The sequence below is a fragment of the Dama dama genome, chromosome 12, assembly GCF_033118175.1.
Source record: "Dama dama isolate Ldn47 chromosome 12, ASM3311817v1, whole genome shotgun sequence".
Taxonomy (NCBI): Eukaryota; Metazoa; Chordata; class Mammalia; order Artiodactyla; family Cervidae; genus Dama; species Dama dama.
In genome coordinates, this window is record NC_083692.1 from 15434596 (window position 1) to 15456891 (window position 22296).

General features: G+C 49.9%; 1 protein-coding gene across 7 annotated transcripts in view; it reads right to left on the minus strand.

The window, feature by feature from the left end:
• Positions 1–22296, minus strand: part of TMEM63C (transmembrane protein 63C) — a 74389-nt gene that overhangs the window by 50747 nt on the left and 1346 nt on the right. For 3 of the 7 annotated variants that reach the window (XM_061156546.1, XM_061156545.1, XM_061156544.1), the window contains exon 2: positions 8681–8830. The exons of 1 other annotated variant lie outside the window; for it this stretch is intronic. The gene's annotated coding sequence lies outside the window, so the exon portion shown is untranslated. Of the gene's footprint in view, positions 1–8680; positions 8831–16740; positions 16758–22296 lie in introns of those variants that run through there. 3 more of the 7 variants (XM_061156549.1, XM_061156547.1, XM_061156551.1) reach the window with 2 other exon arrangements.

Sequence of the window (22296 nt, forward strand, 5' to 3'; positions counted from 1 at the left end):
GGTATCCATTTATGTAAGAAAAAGAAAGAAAGTGAAGTCAGTCGTGTCCGACTCTTTGCGACCCCATGGACGGTAGCCTGCCAGGTTCCTCCGTTTATGAGATTTTCCAGGCAAGAGTACTGGAGTGGGTTGCCATTTCCTTCTCCAGGGGATCTTCCCAACCCAGGAATTGAACCCGGGTCTCCCACATTGTAAGCAGATGCTTTACTGTCTGAGCCACCAGGATTTGGGGGGGTGGGGGGGGGGGGAATGGTGTCACGTCATCTCGTGTCTGAGTGTTAGGGGAAACATCCACGCCCTCCGCAACCCGGTGAAGCTGCAGGCTTCGATTCAACCTGAGTTATTGCCGTAGTTTCCGTCTCCGTGGTAACAAGTCCGGACTGCGCTCAGCCGCGTCAGGACCCCGGTCCCCCAGGCTAAGAGGCCAGCAGTGCGGCTCCCGCCTCAGCCTCTTGTCTGATAGACTCCTCTGCAGTGGACTGAGAGGGGGGCAGCTGGGCCGGAGCCACGGCGGAGGGAGGCCCCAGCCCATCTGCGTCCGCCCCGGGAGGAAGGCGCCCGACAGCAGGAGCGAATAGGCGGGATGCTACGGGGCGCCGTCCCAGCCCAGCTCCGCCTGCCGTCAGACGGGCTCCGGTGGTGGACGGTGCCGCAGGCTGGTGGGAGGCGGAGAGACCCAAGAATCTTGCAACCAGGAGGCTGAGCCCTGGCCCACGCAGGCCAGCCAGCTGCTGGTGATTTGCTGCCATGCAGACAGAGCCAGCCTTCACTGAACGCCTTGCTCTGTGCCCTGCACTGAGCTAGGATTTGGGGAGGACAGCAGAGGGCTCTGCCCTCGGTGGGCACCCGGTCAGGCGAGAGCAATCACAGCAAAGAGGAACCGGTGCCCTGTGAAGAGAGATGCCCCCGCCACTGCCGGCCTCGCTGCTCGCGTCTGGACTTTTCTAGGAAAGGAAACTCAAGAAACGACCGGGCTGCCTCCTGGGAAGGGAGTGATTCGATGGAGGTTGAGGCAGAGAGAGGAAAGATGACTTTCCATGATATCCTCCCTTCTACTTTTTGGATTTTGTACTAAGTTCATAACTAACCAAAGCAACCCCCCCCCCCCAAAAAAAAAAGTCAAACAAAGATGACAAGCGCCACGTGACAGGTACTACCCTAGGGGCAGCAACTCCATGCTGGGCCCGGGGAGGGGGAACAGGCAGCCCTGATGTCAAGGGACTCAGAGTTCTCATCTGCAAGGGGTGTGTGTGGGGCGGGGGTCAGTCTCTGTACCTTGGGATGTGTGGACCTACTGGGTTGAAGGTTATCTCTCCAAAGTGCATGGCTACCTCCCACAGCATATAGCCTTTATTTGTATAATGTGTATGGTGATGACAGGTAACTGGACTTATTGTGGTGGTCATTTTGCAGTATATACAAACATCAGATCATGTTGTATAACTGAAACTAATATAATGTTATCAATTATTCTTCAAGTAAAAAAATATAGCCTAAAAAAATTACAACGTTATTTAAAAATAGGAAATCTGCAGAGATACTGGGGCTTCCCAGGTGGCGCTAGTGGTAAAGAACTCGCCCGTGAGAGGTGTGGGTCTCTGAGTCGGGATGATCCCTTGGAGGAGGGCGTGGCAACCCACTCCAGTATTCTTGCCTGGAGAATCCCAAGGACAGAGGAGCCTGGTGGGCTACAGTCCACAGCGTTGCAAAGAGGCGGACACAACTGAAGTGACTTATCACCAAGCAGAGATGTTAGTTAAAATGAAGCCACACTGCATCAGGGTGGGCCCGGAATTCAGTGACTGTGTTCTTACAATAAGGCCACATGGAGAGACACACAGAGACGAAAACCACGTGAAGACAGAGCAGAGATCAGCAAAGGAACACCCAGGGTCATCACAACCACCGGAAACTGGGAAGAAGCAAAGAAGATTCTTCCCTAGAGCTGCAGAGGGAGCACGATCCTGCCAACAGCTTGATTTTGGACTTGCAGCCTCCAGAGCTATGAGAGAGCCAATGTCTGTTACCCAGTTCATGTTGATTTGTTACAGCTGCCCCAGGAAACAAGACAATGGGCCTATGCATCTGTGTCTGTGTATGTTGAGGTTTGTGTGTCAATCGGTTTGGAGTCTGTGTGTGTCTGTGTGTGTTTGAGGGGTTATTTGGGTGTGCCTGGGAAAGTATTTATGACTGTAATTTGAATTTTAGGTGTTGTGTGAGTTTTGGGGTACATGCATGTCTGTGTGTTCATTTATTGTGCAGTTTTGTGTGTACATTTCTGTGTGCGTGTATGCGTGTGCTTTGGTGTGTTTGAGAGTCAATGATCTCTAAAGTCTCTCTTGGCCCTAACCATCCAGAAGCGTGCCCTGGGGCTTCTGCGGCTGCAGAGGTTGGCCTTGAGAGAAATGCAGGCCAAGGGTAGAGGAGAGGGACCAGCATCAAGGCTGGGTTGGCACAGCCCCTCCTCTGGTCTAGGGCCGCCTGGGAAAGGGGGTGGTCTGCTGGTAGAGTGCCCATCATTGCACCTGTTCTGTTGGTGGAAGGGTCTCGAGGTTAGGCATGTGGGTCTTGCAGGAGCCATATCCTGGGGGCCCAGCCTGACAGCCTTCTTGAAAGTGAAAGTGAAAGTCGCTCAGTCATGTCTGACTGTTTGTGACCCCATGGACTTTACATTCCAAGGAGTTCTCCAGGCCACAATACTGGAGTGGGTAGCCTTTCCCTTCTCCAGGGGATTTTCCCAACCCAGAGATCGAACCCAGGTCTCCTGAATCGCAGGCAGATTCTTTACCAGCTGAGCCACGAGGGAAGCCCAAGAATACTGGAGTGGGTAGCCTATCCCTTCTCCAGGGGATCTTCCTGACCCAGGAATCGAACTGGGGTCTCCTGCATTGCAGGCGGATTCTTTACCAACTGAGCTATTAGGGAATCCTGACAGCCTTCTTGGAATCCTTCAAAAGAGCAGAGACCCCTGAGAGAGAGAGAAACCCCTCCCAAGAATCTAAGTTACTCTGAAACATGAGGGCAGCAGTTCTCAAACTTTGGCAAACCAGTGTCACCAGAGGGCTTATTACACGGCAGATGGCTGAGCCCCACGGCAGAGGGTCTGATGCAGCAGGTGTGGGGTGGAACCTGAGGGCCTGCATCTCGAATAAGATCTTGGGTGAAGCCGACACTGCTGGACTGGGATCTTGCTTTGAGAATCACTGCATTAGCCCATACAATAGGAGATGGGTTTCCTCCTCCATCTCCCCCAGGCCTTGGGGCAAGCATCCACGTCCTTTAGGACAGGCCCCGGAAAAGTCAGGGTTGGCAGGCTCAATTCTCTTCTCACGGTCTGTCTTTCACGATCACCCACATGTCACTTGCAAAATCATTTATTCAGTAGAATAATGGGCTCTGTTCCCTGCACTCAAGACACTGACAGTCTAGGCACAGGATTCCTGTGGATACACAGATTGGCCAGAGAAACCAGGACAGCTCTGCCTGAGTCAACTCCAGAGGCCCGCTGAAGGGATGCTGGGAGCACTGAGGAGGAGCCTTGGCTGGGCCTGCAGCAACCCGGGAAGGCTGCCTGGGGGAGGTGTCAGCCAAAGTTAGCTCTTAAGGGAGGAACGACCATAGTCACATTAATTGAAGGCTCACTGCCTGGCACTGTGCTGAGACTTTGCAAACACGCACTCTTTCAAGACTCACAACAGGAGGGAACTATTGTTGCTGAAGGGAGATTTGAGCCCAGTCCACTTCTGGTAGCCATGTTCCCAACTTTGAGCCTATGTGGGGATGGATCCTGACCTGAAGACGAGTTGTGGTGTGGAGGCCAGGGCGGGGCATTCCAGGAGGGGACTGCGTGTGCACCCACGCGGAGAGGGAGGTGGGCGCAGAGGCTTCCCCCCAGCTGGAAACCACTCCCTCGGGCGGAATCAGGGAAGGACAGCGGGGAGCTGGAGAGAGGCAGAGGGAGGGTGCTCTGTGAGCACAGCGGCTCCAGCGAAGCTGGGAGCCAGATGGCAGAGGGTGTGGGTCTGGCTTACATGGTTTCCCGGGGCCTGGGGCCAGAGCGGGGACACAGGAGCCCAAGAACCACAGGGCGACAGGACTGGGGCGTTCTGTTGACAGATCTGCTTGTGATGAAGCTTAGCCCCAAAGAGAGGCTGAGGGGTGACTGGCCAGCACAATCTCCGTGACTTAGGGTGGCCCCTCAGTCCTTGGCCTCCAGGCAGCCTCTGTGTGGCTATAGGGGTCCTGACCAGCCTCGTTACAACCTGGCTCTTACCTCTTGTCAGGGAAGCTAAGGAAAGCCACTCTGAGCCAGGCTGAATGAGTACTGAATTAGTGACCTGAATGCACAGGATGGAACCAGAGGATATAAGGTTCAGCTGCAGCAAGAGGTGTTCTAATCAGACACGAGAAAGAGCACTGGCCTGGGATGCTCAAGGGACAAGAGAGATTTTCTTCTGGGGAAGAGACCCAACCTTGTGTCTTTGTGACAGTCTGTCTGTCTGGAAAACATACGGTGGGGATTTCTCTCTCTCCTCTTTCACTACTTCTCCAGCAAATCCCACCCACGCTTTTAGTTCCTTTTCTCCTTTCCTGCTGGCCTCCCATTTCTGCCTTCTTTCTCTGAGCTGGCAAAGGCTCCCCTGGGCTTGTCTCAGTGTTGCTGGGGGCCTTTGAGTTTGGGCACACTCCACCCAGCCAGTGTTCACGGAGCCCTCCGCCTGCTGGAGGTGAAAGAACCACAGACTGCCTGGCAGAGGAGAGATCAGACAGTTCAACCAAGGCCCACATTCGAGGCAGAGTAAGGGCCATGCAATGAGAAAGATACAAGCCAAGGTGATAGGGCTGAGAGAGACCAGGGCCTCAGGGGGTCAGGGAAGGCTTCAGACAGGGACAGGTGGGATTTCTCAGCTGGCAGAAGACAGTGGGGGAAGTCTTCTGTTTGGGCCAAGGGGGCAAATGAGTAGAGAAGGGAAGCATAGAGTGGTTCCAGAAATGGCAGGTTAGATTGGCTTGACTGCAGAGATGGGGTGAGAAAAATCTGGTATGATAACAGGCAGATGGGGGACCATGAGGTCCTGAATTTTAGGCTGAATGATTTGCACGTAATACTGTGGGCAGCAGGGAGCTATTGAAGGTTCCAGAGGAAGAACATGGCATTATTTGGGCTGAGACTGGAAGGGAGTCTAGATTGTGCTCCAATGCTAGTAGCTCCTGAAAGGCACCTGGCCCTGATTCTGAGTCCACTGACTTCTCAGGGGGTTCCCCAGGGGAGCAGACAACTGGTGTCTCAAATGTCACTGTTTTGGTGAGGTCTGTCCTGATGATCCAACTAGTTCATCCTAAAGGAAATCAGTCCTGAATATTCATTGGAAGGACTGATGCTGAAGCTGAAACTCCAATACTCTTGCCATCTGATGCGAAGAACCGACTCATTGGAAAAGACCCTGATGCTGGGAAAGATTGAAGGCAGGAGAAGGGGACAACAGAGGATGAGATGGTTGGATGGCATCACCGACTCAATGGATGTGAGTTTGAGTAAACTCTGGGAGTTGGTGATGGACAGGGAGGCCTGGCATGCTGCAGTCCATGGGGTCGCAAAGAGTCAGACACGACTGAGAAACTGAATTGAACTCAACTGTCCTGATGATCGTATTTATCAACTCAGCATCTCTGGCACTTCCCCTTTTCCTTCTCTGTGTTTCCGTCACACTCATTGCCTTCTAACATCCTTCATCCATGGTTTATACTATTTATCGTCTGTTCCACCCTCATTGGAATGAAGGCCCCATGAGGAAAAGGTCTATGCTTTACTTGCTGCTCAATATTCCAGTGCCTACCATAGTGCCTGGAATCCCAACAAATTCGTGTGTGGACTAAATCAAGAGAAAAATTCCACCCTGCATGAACCATCGTGGTCGTCTCCTCCCTGTCGCTTTGCTCCTGGCTTCCTGAGCTTGGCAGCACTCGAGTGGAAAAATCTCTGAGAAAATCAGACAGAATTCTGCTTCTTCCCTGCTGTGCCTCTCACCCTTGCCAGGAGTCTGGGAAGATTTGGACTGTTCCTTCTCCCTTCCTCTGCCAAAAACACTTCCCTTCGTCTTGGAGTAGGGGCCAGGCAAGGAAAATTTCAGTTGAGGGAAGCAAGAGGCTCGCAGGCCTGAGGCAGCCCCACCCGGCAGCCTGGAACAACTCTGATGGGCTCATCGGAATAACTGCAAATTATTTTGCAGTTACTAACGAGCACCCACCCCAGCATGCACTGTAGAGGAGCTCTGTGCATTTTGTTCCATTTGGGCCTCCCATTAACCCTATGGAATGGGTATTATCTTCCCATTCTACAGATGGGAAAATAGAGGCTCAGAGAGGCTAACTGATAAGGCCGAGTTCTTCCCACCAGCTGAGGGAGCCTCGGTTTGAACACAGGTCTGTCTTCCTCCAAGCCAGTGCTTGCTCCTTTATGGCACACAGGCTCTCTTCTGCGAGAGAAGCAGCTGAGATGCAGCGAGGGGGGGCTTGCTGAATTCTCTGTCCAAGGCGTCATCAGATCACAGAGGTCTCTGCTGGCCTCGGGCTTCCCACCTGAGCTATCGGGAGCTGAGGTTCTGGCCACTTCCCAACGATGAAGGAGGACAGTGATGTCACATCTGCCACCCGACCTGAGCTCATCAGAGAGTGAGAGTTATAACTGCGGGCACTGCCTGCTCTGGCCTGTGGCCAGGCGTCCTCACCTCGCTTCTGTGTGCACCACAAGAGCTGGAGTCCAGGACAGGGCTCCCTGCCTTGGCGGCCCAGCACACCAGGGACGCCAAACCTACCCCTGTGTGCAGATCCAACGCCAACAGCCAGAGCTGCTCACAGCTGGGCCATCACTGGGGAGGTGGGAAAGCTTGGCTCAAGCCCCCAGCTGTGGATACCCAGCCTAGGAACACAGTTAACCCACCTTGAGGGGAGAAACCCTCCCTCTCAGTAAACATCACTGAGTCCCTATGTGCAAGGAAAAGAGATGGCTTCTGCCTTTGAGGCTCTAAAGAGCAGAGCATAGTCACTAAATAGACCATGGGGAACCATGGATGATTCTAGAGCAGGTGAGTGAGACGCCTACACGGTGGATTAGGAGGTGAATTAGGCAGCAGCAAAGTATGGCTGGGGGAGAACCGGCCTTTGTAATGACTCCAGCTAACGTGTTGAGCACTTACTGAGAACTTGAGGTCGTTTCAAGCCTTACAAACACTAACTTTAATCTTAGTAACCCTAGGGTACGTTGTTATTCCCATTTTACAGATGAGAAGACTGATGTAAAGTGATCTTATAAGCCCTGTAGGTGGTGGAGTTGGGCACTGAACCCACCTAGCTCCCAAGCCTGCCTTCTTTACTAGGATTTGTTGCTGCCTCTTGCAGTGATCTGGGCTGGGCAGTGGGCAGGGCTGGAGGGAGGGAAGTGAGACACTGCCTACGGTTAAGACTCCTTGCCTTGGAGAGCTCTCACATGGCCAGACCAGGAAATCATAAGGGAGATGTGAACATCAAGCACTTTGATCTGCATGGAAAAGAACTGTAGCGAAGATCACTGTTATTGATAACAGCAGCAATCACAATGTTCTTGGACAACAGCCCAGACAGGATAACTTCTTTCATGGAAAAGAGATTTTAGAGACTCTCCCACAGAGAAATCACATCACAGTTATAACCTCACTTGTCTATTCAATCCTTTCCTGGTTTTATTCATTACCTTATTTACTTAAATGGTGGCGCAGACAGTAAAGAATCTGCCTGCCATGCAGGCAAACTGGATTTGATCCCTGGGTCGGGAAGATCCTCTGGTGAAGGAAATGGCAACCCGTTCCAGTACTCTTGCCTGGAGAATTCCAAGGACAGAGGAGCCTGGTGGTCCATGGGGTTGCAAACAGTTGGACATGACTCAGGGACTAACACTTTTATTTACTTAAATGGAGGAGAAAGCCTCACTTTGATGCTGACCTGGCCTTCTAGCTTTGGATGTGTGATCACCACCAGTGCCCCTTTCACAAAAGAGGATGAGTTTCTGGGAGTCACCAGGTAGATGGAAGGAGAGGGAAGGATGTGGGGCACGGGGTGACTCCGGCCAGACAGGGGGAAGGCAGCTGCACCCAGGAAGGGCTGCCCGAGACCCAGGGCTTCCTGTGCTGTTTTGATGTGATTACACTTGATGCCTCTGAGATGATCGGCTACATTTTAAATGACACTATTGATATAAGCAAGGCTTGAGAAGTTAAAAGAAATTGAGGTTGGAGTATATCAAGAGTCCTTACAGCTCCAACAGTCTGTGAAGATACCATCTGTCTTAATCTTCTCCCAAGGAAAAATTATCAAGAGGCAGTGAGCGCTCAGAAGAGCTGTGTCTGGCTGGGTCTTGCCTGTCCCCACACTGGGGTGAGCTGGGCAAGAGCCACTTGGGACCCAGCTGGCAGCTCAACCTGGGGACATCCTAGCCAGAGCCACACAGCCTCTGGCCCCCTTCCCGGGTCTCAGGAGCTGGGGTCACCTGGGACACTGTCCTTCTGGCCTCTCCTGTTAGGTTGTGGGTGTAGGAGGGCTAGAGAGGGCCTTCGCTCAAGCGATGAGCAGAGAGCCACAAGCTTGAGGAGGGAGCTGGCAGTAGGAACTGAGCCCTGCTGGGTGGGATGAGAGCAAAAGCGCTTACCTGCAGCAGCAGGTAAGGTCGGGGGCTCCCGAGATGAGCTGTCACCGGCTCACCTTCCTCTTAATCGGTCCCCAGGTGCTTCCAAGCGTCCCGGCTGCGTCTCTGCTTAACTCCCGACCACAAAGGGGGCTCCTCCAAGGTTCTGTGGCACTGGGACAAAGAAGTGCTCTCAGTGCATGTGGGCATGGATCTCCGTCCTCCTTGAGCCTCCCCGAGGCTCCTCCCCCAGCCCAAGCAGGCCAGGCCCTCCCAGGTCCACCACGCTTATCAGCGCCCCACCAGATCTGCCTCATGGGAACTCTGACGGGGTGAGGGGCACCCCATGTATGCAGCCATAAGCCCCGATCTGCCCCTCTACTCCACATCCAGATGCCCAGCCCTGGGGTAGGTAAGCCAGGGAGCCATCCTTCATCCAAGATCAACAGAAGCCAGGAGGAAGCTGGGGGGACCATGAACGACATGATACTGGGAGTCCTGGCATCTGTGGCTGCTACTTCCTCCTAGTGAGGTGGAGCATCACACTTTTCCTCAGTGGGGTGTGGGCTTCAGTGTAGACACACAGCCACACTGCCTGCAGGCCTGAGCTGGGGAGACCAGAGGGGCCCATAACTACCAGGTGACTCTGAGTAAGATCAGAATCATCTGGGGCAGGGTCCTGCTAAACTGCAGGCTTAAGGGCCCTATCCTAGCCTGTTGAATCAGAATCTCCAGGAAGGGGCCTGGAAATGTGCATTTTAGCAGGTTCCCCACATGGATGCCAAAGAACTAGGACTCACTGGGCTATGTGTGCTGGGAAAGGGTTGACAAGTCCAAGGATGAAGCTTTGATCATATGCGTGAGGGGGTCGTTGGTCCCTTTCCTAAAAGCAGCATCATAGGAGCCCAGTCTCCACAGCCAACCAGCCAGGGGCCCTGGGCAACTTGCTGAAACCTCTCTGGGTCTCTTTTCCTTGTGGGCAAAATGCCCACAAGGCATTTTGATGGGCCTTGTGAAAGAGATGATTTCTTGGGCCCTTCCGGGTGTAAAAAAAAAAAAAAGGTGAACCCATTGAGAAATGAATTTTAAAAGGAAGTTCAGGGGAGCATTTTAAATAGTATTCTCCTTGAATCATTGGTTTTTTCCTTAAATTCACTTTTTGAATTCTGAAAATAACATACTAATGTAAGGGAAAGAAATCAAAGCATTCCAAGTAATACAGAATGAAAAGTCTCCCTGCTATCCCAGACCTCTGTTCCACTCCCCCAAATAAACATTGTCAAGTTTCCTATTTTTCTTCAAGAATTTTCCCATAAATACTGACAAATACGTATCTATGCCTACATCTTTATTTTAAACCCAACTGGGACCACATTCCCAGTACTTTCTTTGTTTCTTAGTTATTACACATCGCACATCTCTGCATACCAAGAGACAGGTCTTTCATGCCTGCAGCTGCTCGTAACATCCCACTGAAGGATGCACTATGCTTTTCATGCATCTATCCTTTTTGGCAGATGTTTAGGTTGTTTTTATGTTTTTTGCTGCACAGACAAAGCTTCAGTGAACATCTTTGACAATACATGTTTGTGCGTACATGTGAGGTTAGCTGTAGGATAAATCCCTAGCGGTAAGGAGTTGAAGGTTAGGTGGATCTAAAATTCTGACATTGCCAGATTGTCCTCCAAAGAAGACGAACCAGTCTGCACTGCCCAGCCATCAAATTTTTAAACTTTGCAAATATGTGAGTTGAAAATGACATCTTGTTTCAATGTGTAATTCTTTAAATATCAGAAAAGGCAGGCATTGCTTTCAGGTTGATTGGTGGCCTTTGCATTTATTTTTTCTGTGAACTCTGTTCTTTCTAATTTAGCTCACTGATTTTTAAGAGATTTTTCTAAATTAAGACAATTAACTTTTTGTTACGTGCATTACAAATTGTCATTTTTTTTTTTTTTTACTCTATTTATGGCATCACTGCTTACAGAGATTTCAGATATTTCTGTAGCCCAAAATATTTTCTACTAGAGGATCCTAAAAATATATGCTGATGTTTTCCACTGGTATTGTTAGGGTTTTTTTTCTTTTTAATCATTCTTTTACTCTTTCCTTCTTTTAAATTTTCTTTCTAGATTTTGTTTTGGTGTTAAGAGTGTGGTAGGCCCAGCTTTCTTTCTTTCCCCAAGGGGCTGGTTATCTCAAAGTCATGTTTGAATAATTCATTTTCTCCCCCAACTCATCCTCCCTCTTCTAGATTCAAAATATCAATTTAACTATATTAGGATGGGTAACAAAGAGTCAAATGTTGATTCAAATTCCACCTTTACTGGATCTAGGAGAAGTTACCTAAAACTCCACGTGCCTCAGTTTCCTCATCTAAAAGTGAGGTTAACCGAATTATGTAGGGGAAAATATAGGGAAATGTGGAGTTTTTCAGGCAGTTCACTAAGAAAAATGTTATATTATTTCTATGGATTTTTGGATATATGTGATACTTGTCAGCTTTCTGACACATTATCTGATATGATTTCATTGTAATTCTAAATAAATAAATGTTTCTAACTTTGGGAAAAATTAGGGACAACAATAGCAACATCTGCATAGGGTTACTGTGAGAATTCAAGGAATTATTTGAGCAAAAGGACGTAGAAAGATGAAACTATATGCTCTCCACAGGAAACTAACCTTTGCTGTAAAGATACACTGCTGCAAGGGAAGGGAGAGAAAAGATACTTCATGCAAATGGTAAACAAAAGAGACCAGGGTGGCCACACTCACATCAGAAAAAATAAACGTTAGGTAAAAATCTGTCACAAGAGACAAAGAAGGATATTACACAATGATAAAAGTCAATTCCCCAGGAAGAAATAACAATTATAAATATGTATGCATTTAACAGCAGAGCACCCAAATATAGGAAGCTAACATGAACGGAATGAAAAAAGAAACAGTAACACAATAAGAGGAGGAGATTTCAATAAACCTCTTTCGGTAGTGGGTAGAACAATCAGACAGAAGATCAATAAGGAAACAGAGGACTTGGATATATTCGACACTATAGACCAACTAAACCCAGTGGACACATACAGAACACTCCACCTAAGAGAAGCAGAATACATGTTCTTCTCAAGTGCGGACAGAATATTCTCCATGATAGCCTATGTTTTAGGCTTCAGCGAGGGCCACAGAACAGTGCCTGGCACATGGGAATTACTATATGTTGGTGATTACTATTATCATCAGCACACAGTAAATGTGTCGGGGTCTTAACAGATATTTTCTGTTTCACTGATCTATGAGCCAGTTCCATCACTCAACAAGTATCTATCATTACGTGTGAGGCCCTGTTCTATGTGTTGAGAACCAAGCGTGAGCATCAGTAATAAGCGCTATTCTTCTCCCCTCCGGTTAGGCTCACTTCTAGCAATTTTTAGCACGTTTACTGGTATTATATTTTCTTTCACTATCTTGCAAAACAGGCTAAAGTTATACACAGGAAAGCTATACGTCTTTGTTCTAACTACTGATTAGCAGTCATAGTATGTGTGTGTGAGCGTGTGCACTCAGTCGCTCACTCATGTCCGGCTCCCCATGGACTGTAGCCCACCAGGCTTCTCTGTCCATGGAATTTTCCAGGCAGGAATACTGGAGCAGGTTGCCCTTTCCTACGATAGGGGATCGTCCTGACCCAGGGATTGAACCCTCATCTCTTGTGTCTCCTGCATGGTCAGTCAGATTCTTCACCACTGTGCCACCTGCGAAGTCCCATCTTAGTATACTCCTTTATTATTCTATTAGTTTTTCAGTGGACTGTCTTGTTCTTTTTTTCTCCAGATGGCCGATCTTATCATCTACAGTTTAAACTGATAAATTTGTCTCCTTTCATAACCTATATTTTCTAATTTTGTATTGGCTTGTACTTCTAGAGACGTGTTAAAGAATGAAGGTAATGGTGGTCACTTTTTCCTTGTAGGTATGTCTCTGTACACACATATACACATACATACACAAACACATAAAATGTTAAGCAACATCCATCTATTCCTATTAAATATGAGTTAAAATCAGGGGCATATGTTGAATTTTATCAAATGCCTTTTAGGCATTTTAGCATTTATGGAGCTGTTTATATTATTTTTTCATCTCTTTTGAACTATTATTTTGTTCAATTATGTTAATAGTTTTCCTAATATTGAATCTATATCTCTGGAAGATAGCCCCACTTGCTCATGGTATATTATTCATTTTTCAAACGTAATGCTGTGTGATTCTATTTGTTTCTATTAATATATGAATTTTGCACCAATATTCATAAATGAGATATTTTTGTAGTATTTTTTCTCTTTTCCTGTGTGGGCTGTTTCTGTCACTGTTGTGCTGGCTTCAGGGACTACTATGGAGTGCTTCCTTCTCTATGATCTGACACAGTTGATGCAGTTTAAATAACATTGGAATTCTTTCTTCCCTGAAGGTTTGGTAGAAATTAAGAGCTGTCTATACCTGGGTTTTTTGGAGTGGAGTTTATGAAAATTCAGTTTCTTTCATGGATTATTGGTCTGTTGAGGTTTTTCTAGTTCTTCTGGGGTCAAACTGATGATTTGCATTTTCTCAGAAAACTATCTGGGCTTCCCTGGTGGCTTAGATGGTGTAGAATCCACCTGCAGTGTGGGAGACCTGGGTTCATTCCCTGGGTTGGGAAGATCTCCTGGAGGAGGGCATGGCAACCCATTCCAGTACTCTTGCCTGGAGAATCCCCATGGACAGAGGAGCCTGGTGGGCTACAGTCCATGGGGTCACAAACAGTCAGACACGACTAAGCACAGCACACAGAAAACCATCAGTTCTAGGGACTTCCCTGGTGGTCCAGTGGTTAAGATTCCATGGTCCCCATGCAGGGGGCATGGGTTCGATCCCTTGTCAGGGAACTAAGATCCCACATGCCACGTGGTACTGCAAAAAAAAAAAAAAAAAGAAAGAAAAAGGTAAAAATAAATTACAATTTCAAAAAAAAAGAAAACTATCAGTTTTAGCTGGTTTTCAACTAAATTTGCATGTGGTTGAGCACAGTATCCTTACAGAATTCTATTTTCTCTGTATCACTGGCTACTTCTCCATTTTAATGTTCAACTTTACATATTTGGCTCATTCTTCCCCCTGCTCACATTAGATTATCTATGCTTAAAAAATCATAAAATGACACGTGATTTTTTTTTCAGGACCCTATTACTATGTGCATAGTCCAGAAACAGAGGAGCTAGAATGAGCTCAGGATGAAGATGAGGAAGGTAGCAGGGGAGGGGCAGCTCAACAAACATTTTAAATGTACAGAGAGGGACTTCCCTGGTGGTCCAGTGGCTAAGACTTTATGTTGTCAATGCTGGGGGCCTGGGTTCCTATGTTGTCAGTGTCAAGGGGCCTGGGTTCCAACCCTGGTCAGAGAACTAGATCCCACAAGCCACAACTAAGAGTTGACATGCTGCAATACAGATCCCAAGTACCGCAATGAAGAGCTGGCAAAGTCAAATAAATAAATATTCAAATATTTTTAAAAAGTACAAAGAGCCTTGTACTTTTACATACTCCCTGGCCTTGAACACTGTAGATCTCCTTTCCCCAACTCCCCCACCCAGTTAAACCCACCAACTTCCATTCTTCAATACCCAGCTGTCATGTCCTTTTGCAACCTTTCCTGATTTCCCTGTGAAAAGCCAGTGCCTTTCCTCTGATGTCTTAGATTACCTAATTTATTTTAATTTTGAAAAATTTCAGGCCCCAAAAGGTTAAAAGTATAAAACCAATGAAATTAACAAATGTTCATATTATGTGGGCCCAAATCAACTTACAAGCTTTCACACAGCAAGGGAAATCATAAAAAAATGAAAAGACAACCTACAGAATGGGAGAAAATCTTTGCAAATGATATGACAGACAAGGGTTTAATCTCCAAAATATACAAACAGCTCTTACAACTCAACAACAACAAAAACCAACTCAATCCAAAAAATGGGCAGAAGACCTTAATATACATTTCTCCAAAGAAGACATACAGATGGCCAGTAGACATAGGAAAAGATGATCAACATCACTATTAGAGAAATGCAAATCAAAACTACGATGAGGTACCACTTCATACCAGTCAGAACAGCCATCATTACAAACTCTACAGAGAACCTGCAGAAGGTGTACACTGTTAGTGCGAACACAAGTTGATGTAGCCACTATGGAAAACAGAGTGGAGGCTTCTCAGAAAACTAAAAATAGAATTATCATACGATCCAACAATTCCACTTGGGCATATACCCAGATAAAACCATAATTCAAAAAGATACATGCATCCTTATGTTCATAAGAGCACTGTTCGCAATAGCCAAGACATGGAAACAGCCTAAATGTCCGTTGACAGGTGAATGGATAAAGAAGATGTGCTACATGTATACAAGGGAATACTACTCAGCCATAAGAAAGAATGAAATAATGCCATTTGTGCTGGTCTTTGGAAAGGAAGAAAGAAAACAAATACTGTACCATTTGATATCACCCCACTCCAGTACTCTTGCCTGGAAAATCCCATGGATGGAGGAGCCTGGTAGGTTGCAGTCCATGGGGTCGCTAAGAGTTGGACACGACTGAGCGACTTCACTTTCACTTTTCACTTTCATGCATTGGAGAAGGAAATGGCAACCCACTCCAGTGTTCTTGCCTAGAGAATCCCAGGGACGGGGAAGCCTGGTCGGCTGTCGTCTATGGGGTCGCACAGAGTCGGACACGACTGAAGCGACTTAGCAGCAGCAGCAGCATATGTGGAATCTAAGTGAAAGTCGCTCAGTCGTGTCCAACGCTTTGCGACCCCATGGACTTATACAGTCCATGGAATTCTCCAGGCCAGAACACTGGAATGGGTAGCCATTCCCTTCTCCAGGGGATCTTCCCAACCCAGGGATTAAACCCTGGGTTCAATCCCACATTGCAGGCGGATCCTTGACCAACTGAACAATCAGAGAAGCCTGTGAAATCTAACATATGGCACAGATGAACCTATCGACAAAACAGAAGCAGACTCACAGACACAGAGAACAGGCTTGTGGTTGCCAAGGCGGGGGGAGGGCGAGAGGAGGCCTGGGAGCGTGGGATGAGCAGACACAAACTATTATATATAGAATGGATAAGCAACAAGGTCCTACCGTAAAGCACAGGGAACTATATTCAATACCCCGTGATAAACCATAGTGGAAAAGAATATAAAAATATAATGTCTATATGCGTATAACTGAGTCATTTTTCTGTACAGCAGATATTGGTACAACACTGTAAATCAACGACACTTCAATACAAAGAAGTTTTAAAAATATAAACGCTAACATTCTGTTATTTTTGCTTCCAACCTCTCTTCTTAAAAGGAGTGTTACTGACAAATTAGAAACTGTTTCATTCCCGGTCAGTCTCAGCGCCTTCCCTCCACCCCTCCAAAGACCAGTACAAGCACGAACCTAGTAGGTATTACAGCATTGCAACCTGTCTGTGCCCACGAAACACAGATATTGTTTTGTGATTTTTATTAAAATTAAATTTTCACTAACAGCACTAATCTGCAATTTCCTTTTTTTCACCATAATGTTTTTGAGACTGATTCATGATAATACTATGAATACACGTGTGTATATACATCAACTTTTTTGAAGCATAACTTACAAAACATAAAATTCCCCAGTTATTTATATTGTAACTGCTGCACAACATCACATCTTTGTCTACTCCATCATTGTGAGTTGAGACCTCTTTTTTTGTCTTTCGAACACTGCTGCCCTAGATATCCTTGGAACCGTCTCCTTATGCACATGCGTGAGTTTCTCTGGGTAATTAATCAACCAGATGTGAAACCGTTGGTCATAAAGTATGTACACTGTCACCTTTAGCTGCCTTTGCCCCAGCGTCCCCTGGTGTTTGCACTGCCATTATTGGAGCATTTCTGAAGCTGTCATCACCACCCGGTGACTTGCCTACCCACCCCTTCCCCATGAATTAGTGGAGGGCATGTCTGTGACTGGCACTCAATGAACACTTGATAAATGAAAGGATGAGCTCACCGTCTAGCAGAAGAGACAGACTCAAATGAGACAAGTGCATTAAGGGCTGTGAGACCTCCTCTGGCTGGGATCCAGGGAAGGCTTCAAGGAGGAGGTGGCATTCAAGTCAGGGTTTGAAGAACAGAGAGACTCTGAACAGCGGAGGATGGGGATGAGGACAAGGATTGGGCTGGGAGGAGGACGTGGGTCAGACAATCCAGGGTACATTCGATTTGCCAGAGTAATGGTCCCTAGCCAAGCTGCAGGTGAGGGAGTGTGCATTTTGTAAAAACTTCAAAGTGGTTTGATTCCTCCCCAATCCTCATGCAAGTAGAGCCTCTGAGCTGGAACAGGATGAAGGAAGCAGGCGGGCAAACTGGAAGAGCTATCTGGGGCTTACTCCAGGGTGAGTCTTCAATGGCAGGCTCTGGGGAGCCTGTGAGAAGGAACCAGGTCAGAGCCGGGCTCAAAGATGATTCATTCGATGAGCAGGCAGGTAGCTGTTCAGCCTCTGGAATAAGGCCTCGGTCAGAGAGAGACTGCTCCTCCCAACCTCTTTCCCTCCTCTGTCTCCGGGAAAATATCAGGGCAGCGGGCCCCAGGCCCACGTGCTCCTTCACTTTGCAGCTCTGGGGGCCCAGGTCAGGGGCTTGCACATTGCTTACCCACCGCCGCCACCCCACCAGCTGGCCCCTCCAACCCCGCTGCTCTGGTGCGAGGGCCAGGGCTCCAGGGAGCCCCTCCATGAAGTGTGGAGCCAGGACCTGGCATCCTGAACACGCCTTCAGCGTGTCCCAGTGGAGCAGGGGTGGGATGGGAATCTTATCCTTCCATTTTCTCTGCTGTCCTTCAGCAGAACCCAGCTCTGGGCACCCTGCCCAGAGTGGAGGGGAAGGGGCAGACGCACGACCTTCAAGTCCTTCTGTCTTCAGCAGCTTCAGCAAAACCACCAGCAGCGACAGCAGCAGGAGACCTGAGGGTGTGTCAGCCGTGCTCCAGGGAGGAGGAGCCAGCCCTCCGCGGCAGACAGACCAGCCCTGGGCCACAGACCATCCACGTCTATGCATGGGTGTGGTTGTGGCTATCACCGCCTCTCTGAGCCTCGGCATTCTTATCTACCACCTGGGCTACTCACGCCGGCTCACAGAGGATTAAAACGTAATGACAAGGGGACCTCCCTGGTGGTCCAGTGGTTAAGAAGCCACCTGCCAACGCAGGAGACACGGGTTCGATCCCCAGTCCAGGAAGATTCCACATGCTGTGGAGCGACGAAGCCTGTGTGTCACAGTGACTGAGCCTGTGCTCTGGGGCCTGCGAGCTGCAACTACCAAGCCCACGTACCACAAGTACTGAAGCTGGAGCACCTAGAGCCCATGCTCTGCAACAAGACACGGGTTCGATCCCCAGTCCAGGAAGATTCCACATGCTGTGGAGCGACGAAGCCTGTGTGTCACAGTGACTGAGCCTGTGCTCTGGGGCCTGCGAGCTGCAACTACCAAGCCCACGTACCACAAGTACTGAAGCTGGAGCACCTAGAGCCCATGCTCTGCAACAAGAGAAGCCACTGAAGTGAGAAGCCCGTGCACCACAACTAGAGACTGGTCCCTGCTCGCTGCAACAAAGGCTGAGCGCAGTGGCTGCTGTTCATCGTTCAGTCGTGTCTGACTCTTTGCGACCACATGGACCGCAGCACGCCAGGCTCCCCTGTCCTTCACTATCTCCCGGTGTTTGCTCAAGCTCATGTCCATTGAGTCAGTGATGCCATCTGACCATCTCACCCTCTGCTGACCTCTGCAACAAAGCGCAGCCCCTCTCCTAAAAAAAAAAAAAGTAATGACAAGGAACATGAGGTCACTGAATGGGACCAGGATCTCAGGCCAGGGACACAGTTCAGGGCCTGAGAAGGCCTCCCCAAAGCCTGGTCTAGTTTGCCGGCCCTAGGTCCCTGCCCAGGATGGGTCCCTGACCCAGTACCAGCCTATTTGTGGTACTGAAGGACACCTCCACCGCCCCAACGCACACACGCTGGCTCTGAGATGTTCCCCTCTGAAGCTCTTTTTAAGGGAACAGCTCAGCTCCAACAGTGTCCAGAGCCACCAACACTGTCAGCTAGCCACTGCCACCAAAGTCTGACCAGCCGGCCCAGAGACCCCAGGACCAATGGCCACTCAGCAGGTAAAAGGGTGAGCAAAGGGAAAGATGGGCTCCCCATCACCAATCTCATACCAGACACCTTTCCGCTTCCCCCCACTGAATGGTCCAATGCACTGGGGGTTATTCTGAAAGTGAAAGTCGCTCAGTCGTGTCCAGGTCTTTGCAACCCCATGGACTACACAGTCTATGGAATTCTCCAGGCCAGAATACTGGAGTGGGTAGCTTATCCCTTCTCCGGGAGATCTTCCCAACCCAGGGATCAAACCCAGGTCTCCTGCATTGCAGGTGGATTCTTTACCAGCTGAACCACAAGGGAAGCCCAAGAATACTGGAGTGGGTAGCTGTTCCCTTCTCCAGGGGATCTTCCCGACCCAGGAATCAAACCAGGGTCTCCTGCATGGCAGGTGGATTCTTTACCAGCTGAGCTACCAGGGAAGCTCCAGGGTTTATTCTACCAGGCTGTGAAGGGAAGACTCACAGAGGTGAAGCGAACAGGCAGTGAAGCAGGCGGAAGCCAGCTCCAAGTGCCCTCAGGTGATGCATCTGGTGTGCCAGCCTCCACCCTCCCAAGCCCTCCAGCAAGCACAGCTGACAGCCACACGGACAACTCAGCAAACAGCCATCTGTCTCCCTGGCCAAGTGGCCAGAGGTGCGTCTTGTTCATTGGTATCTCCACAGACCTCAGGATGCCTTGCTCTTTTGCCAGGACCCGGTGGCCTGAGGCCAGTGTCCCTCTGGCTGGACATGATTCTGAGAAGATCCAGTCAGGGGGAGAAGGCTCCTATCTCTGGGGCCATCTTCTTTGGCAAGGCCACTCAGTCATGAGTGGGGCAGGCTTGGCTTCTGGCCGGAAGCTGGCCTGACCTCTCTACCTCTGATGCTCTGAGGCTGCCAGAGGCCGCAGCTCAGCCTGAACAAGGGTCTGCAGGCGCAGGGCAGGGCCGGACCTCAGTTACCCCAGCCCAGCTCTTCAGAGCCTGCCTTCAGGGTGCTTGCGTGAAACAGCAGAACAGAAGGTGAAAAAAGCAGAAGGCAGGAGCCCAGGACACTTGGATCCTGGTTTTCTAAGCAGGGGTCCAGGCTTCAGTTCCCTTTGGGAACATTACTGATCACCAGGAGGCAGGAGGCACCCTTTCCCCCACCCCCGCTTCTGCAGGTTCCAGGACCAACCCCAGGCGCGCTGGGAAGGACCATGGCAGCGTGGGTGCAAGCCCTGCCCTAGAGGCACAGCACACAGAATTCTGGTCACTGATGTTCTTCTGAGAGCCCCCTCGGTTGGCCCCAAGCAATCCAGACACGCTGTAACGAGGACACAGCATGCCTCGTGAGCTGCCCACATTCTCATCTCAGCTTCCCCATCACCGTTTTGCATGAGTTGCACCAGCCACCTCCTAGGCAAGAACAAGGGGCCCAGGAACACCACCCCTGCTGACGTGGGAGTGGCCTGCAAAAACCACTGCTCTCCCGGAGAGGGAAGAGGAGCGAGCGCCGGGCCCCAGTTCAGGCGAAACAGTGCACCAAGAGCTGCCAGTCTCACTCATAGCTGAACGCTCCCCCTAAGCACTTACAGTCCAGCCTTCCCAGAGCGAGCCTGCCCGTGGCCCCGAATGCCCTGCGGCCTTCCCACACTCTGGACACTCTGTGTAAAGAGCTCCCAGCACTTGATACCCGTGATCTCTGTGGTTCTTCCACCAGCTGCTTCTGAGGAAGAGGCCAGATTAGAGAGTCCATAGGATTCAAGAAGCAGGGGGGAGGATCCAGGTGTGTGAGCAGGTCCACTGTGCCACCAGTCACCGGCATTTTACGGTGTGGAAATTCTGTGAAATGTCACAACGCTGGAGGAGGGGGAAAGGAAGTCCTCAGGGGCCCAAAGTACAACCTGATCTGGGCTGGGGAAAGATGGTCTGCCTTCCAAGCCTAGAAGGGTGTCCTAGACTGGCCACGGGGGGGTGGGGAGGGCATCCTTCATAGAGGGAATGGCCACCTTTCCCCCACTGAGGCAGGAAATAGATGGCTTCAATTCCAGAGTCTCCAGGAATAATTCCCCACCTGCAAGAAGCACTTGACATGTTTCCCAAGTCCTCCCACCCATCCGGGGAAGGTGTTTTCATGCCCAGCTGTCAGGCAGGGAAACCTGGAGGATGAGTGCCAGCTAACAGGGGCTCGGTCCAGAACCAGGTACTGTGCCCTGTAAGTGGTTCTTCTCCCGCAGTCTCAGAGCCTGCCTATGCCTCTGCCAGCCTGGAGGGGTCACCAGCATCCCTGGATCATGGGGCTGGGGCCTTTCTCCTGGAGAAGGGTTAAAAGGAACCCTGAGCGGGGATGCAGAAGAACCAGACCCACGGTGAGAAATCCTCTCTCTGGCATTGTACTGTCACTCCACGGGCAGCTAGCTGTCATCCGGTTTACTGGGAATCCCACCCCCTCCCACAGGGTCACCCCAGTGGTTACTGGTGGTCATCATGTAGCCCAAGGCATGCTGTGCAATCACCAGGGGCCAGCTTTCAGCTCAGAAGGTGTGTCTGAAAAGCATCAGCTCAAGCACCAGGCATGAGGTAACCGCTGTGCTCATGGGCTGGGCAGGACCTCCCATCCTGAGATGCTGGCAGAGAGATAGCTGAAGGGGCCCCCTGCCCCGGGCCCCCTCCATGGCTGTGACCATAGCTGCTAGCACCAAGACCTTCTGGGCTCAGAGGTTTAGTTACTAAGTCGTGTCCAACTCTTGCGAACAAGTGGACTGTAGCCCGCCAGGCTCCTCTGTCCATGGGATTTTCCAGGCAAGAATACTGGACTGGGTTGCCATTTCCTTCTCCAGGGCTGAGAGACACCCACAGAAATTGTGTGTCCACTGTGGGTGCAAGACAGGAAGGTATCCAGGTGCTTTTAGCTTCCCTCTTCAAGTTGCTTCTTTACTAAGAAACTTGAAAACACATCTTAATGAAGAAGATGCTGGAACTGTCCCCTCCCACTGACAAAAGCCCTCCCATCAGGAGGCCCTCACAGCCTCTCCTCACCAGGGCGCTGGGGGTGGAGAGGGGGAGGATCAGAGAAGAAGGGGCCTCATCCCACCTGCCTGGAGGTGGGCCAGGCAGTCAGGAGACCTGGGTGCCGGTGAGAGCCCCGGAACACCCTCTGAGACTCAGCTCCCTGGCCTGCCCAGTGATGCTGCCTGGCTCCAGCTCTAAAACAAAAGATGGCTCTCTGCCTGCCTCAGTTTCCCGCCAGAGAAAGCCAGCTGCACCAGGGAGAAGGAAGGCAAGGTAAATTCAGGAAAAGTTCGCCTCCAGGAGCAAGAGTCCATTCCTCCCGGGAACAGCAGTTGGGGAGAGAGCCAGGCTGGACCACAGCGGGTGATGCTCAGAGAAGGCGGACTTGGTTCTCCATTCTCCCACCTCCTCTCCTGAAAGACGAGGCTGTGAAAGG